This window comes from Marmota marmota, unplaced genomic scaffold, assembly GCF_001458135.2.
Source record: "Marmota marmota marmota unplaced genomic scaffold, marMar, whole genome shotgun sequence".
Lineage (NCBI taxonomy): Eukaryota > Metazoa > Chordata > Mammalia > Rodentia > Sciuridae > Marmota > Marmota marmota.
Window position 1 is genome coordinate 1 of NW_026009688.1, and position 3,273 is coordinate 3,273.

Genomic DNA, 3,273 nt, shown 5'->3' on the forward strand with positions numbered 1-3,273 from the left:
ATATATTATATATATTATATAATTGAATTATACTAACATATATTATATATATATATATATATATATTATATAATTGAATTATACTAATATATATAATTGAATTATACTAATATATTAGTATAATTCAGTTTTCAGCACCACATATTAAAAAAATAAATAAAATAAAAAGGTTCATCTACAATTAATAAAAAAGATTCTTAGAAAACTGACTTCACTTATTTTTTTAAAGTTTTAAAAATGTAGTTAGTTGAAAATTAAAGTTATATACATTTATCTCATATTTCTATTTGACAGTACTATCCTAGAGTTTATGAGAAAAAAAACTTTATCTAACTTATTTCTTTCTGAATTAGGTCCAGGCTGATGTTAGATGATAACCTGTGAACAACTAATAAGTCACAAGTAATTTCTATGCATAACTAAAATGCAAACCAAAAAGTTTCAATTGTATGGCTCTGTAGAGTATTATATAGTTTTGCATCTAAATTTGTAGATATTATTCATGTTTTATTTTCCTAACAATTTAACTAAATTATCTGATGGTTGTACTAAGCAGAATTTTGTTATAAGTCAAAATTTTGATTATTTACTCTCTTCCAGTTTTCTAGCTAATACTGGAAAGAATAATTAGTCCTACCCCAAGCATGGTGGCTCACACCTGTAATCCCAGCAATGTGGAAGACTGAGGCAGAAGAATCACAAATTCGAAGCCATTCTCAGCAATTTAGTGAGGCCCTATCTCAAAACAAAATATAAAAAGTGCTGGGGATGTGGCTAAGTACAAAAAAAAATCAATCCTACTGATCAAATTATTTATGTGTGTATCTGGAAATAAGTTTCATTGAATTGTCTTGCCTTGCTTCCCTAAAATCACAGTTTCAGGAACTGAAAGTACTGATGATGAGTAAAAACTGTTTTATTTTTACATTATCTGCTCATGTGTTTATGTTAATAAAGGCAAAGGAACTATAATATGTTTTTAAATTCCATCCCTAAAGAAAACTTTGCAAAGGTCCTCATACCAGTTCTGACCCCAGAATTGCCTTACTGTGGACAATGTGATATATTGTTCTCTCTACCACATTGTCTAAGGAAGAGTCTTGCATATTTTACTTGTGATATTTTTATGAGCTAAAAAAAACCTGAAGCCATTTCATAGATGTGTTTCTATTCCCAGGTATACAGAACTCCATATTCATAGCCTTCTGGAACACTTGCTTTTCTAAAGGCCCCTCCCCCCTCCCTTTTTGTACAATACTGGGGATTGAACCTAGGGACCCTCAATAACTAAGTTATATCCCCAGTTCTTTTAATTTTTACTGTGAATCAAGGTCTTGCCAAGTTGCTGAGGCTGGCCTGGCACTTGAAATTCACCTGCCTCAGCCTGCTGATTTTGTATCTTGTATTAAAATCTAAATTCCATTTCAGCACACAACTATTTTGGCATAGTTGCCAATTAGAACATAAAGTAAGTTGAGGCTGTGTGTGTGTGCACGCACGCACTCGCTCATGTATGCAGACTGGGATTAAACCCAGGGGCACTCTAAAACTGAACAAACCTTTTATTTTTTAATGTGAGACAGGGACTTTTTAAGTCACAGAGGCTGAACTCAAATTTGTAGTCCTCCTGCCTCAGTCTCCCGAGTAACTGTATTTAATGTGATGTGCTTCCTGCCCAACTAGGCATCTTTTGTAGGAGAGGGTACTGTTCTTTTCATTTTTTATTCACTTGTCTAGAGAAATATTTAAGTGAATATTTACTTCATGGTACATTTCCAATTATTCCAGTAATTATCTGAAGCATGGACTAGGCTCAATACCAAATACTCTCATTTATTTAGTGGAAATGCATAATTCCAAAAATATTTTGGAGATATATTTAACAACAAACATATGTCTTCAAAAGGGACTTACATACATTAAGCTGCTTCCCTGGGCTCAGCTAGCACCCCATGTCCCCACGGAAGCATCTCATACTCGCCCACTAGCACTCGCTTGGGGCTGGTATAGGCCTCCTGGGCATGCATATGCATGGGTCCATGGCTGTTACTCTATTTTGGGCCATGGATAAGTCCATGAAGTGGAGGATTGATGGGCAAATGAGTTGGGCCACTGCATGCCCCTGTTCATGGCACTATTGATTGAAATTCCTGAGTGTGAAGAAGAGTTATAGCTCCATATTGTAGAACATGCATCACCTTCACAATGATCTATACCTGGACATTACTAATTGCCATCACTTTGCCATTTTCTATAGCAGACCAAAAAAGTACATCAAATAGACATTTTTTCCTCATAGGCAATAAACTTGAACATGAGGACTTCTATGCAGATTTCAAACTATTCAATTCAGAAATGGTTTCCAGATAATTTTGCAACAAAAATAAATAAGAAATTCAACTGCATTACAAGAATAAGGAGGAGAATTATTCATTTTATTGGCTCTGATCAGAGAAAAGCTACTGCTGCTTTCTTTATCATATGGGATATGGTTCTATATTTGGGAGAAGTCCAGAAAATGCACATAAAATATTAATCTATGGAAATACATCCTCTAATCCTTTCAGAGTTGCTGCCTGTGGAAGTTTCAACTTTTATATCTTTCTTGACTGTTCTCATATAATGAAGAAGGCAACACATTGTGGCTTTTTAAATTTCAACACATTTGACATTGATAAATACAAACACTATGAAATAGCAAAAAATGGAGATTTAAAATGGAAAATATCAGACCACCTTCTGCAGAATTTATGCAAGATACACAACATTCTCCTGATAGCAAGACTCAAAATGTTACTATAGGTATTTTTCTGAATAAAAGGATATATGTTGCTAAACTCTTTGATCACCATGGTTTTTTTTTCCTTGTGGATGATAACACCCCAATGGATTCCATTGTAAAATAATTTCTGGGTATGTATGAAAATGTGGAAGGTGCCATTTCCATGCACTGTAAAGTCTGCCTTGATCTAATGTCCACTCAAATAGGCCACATCATAAAGCATTATGGGAGAAGAGCAGCTGAGACTATTTCCTAGGTCCAAATCTGTAGACCCAGCTCAGAGATCAGGCCTCAGCAGAAGGTTTTGGTCATGAAACAAACCAGTGTCTGGCTGGATAGGGACCATATTCAGCAAAAGTTAGGGAGGCAGAAGAATGGACCACACTAAGCAGCATCAGTCTTCACCAGACTTCTCTTAGGTGGTATTTCAACAAGCAGTGTGGAAAATCAAGACAATCAGAAACCTGAACAAGGTAGTGATGGGGACATAA

At 34.9% G+C, this 3,273-nt stretch overlaps 1 pseudogene; it reads left to right on the top strand.

Moving 5' to 3' along the window:
- Positions 1 to 2,189: 2,189 nt before the first annotated feature.
- On the top strand, positions 2,190 to 3,255 carry LOC107134809 (annotated as a pseudogene).
- Positions 3,256 to 3,273: the final 18 nt, after the last annotated feature.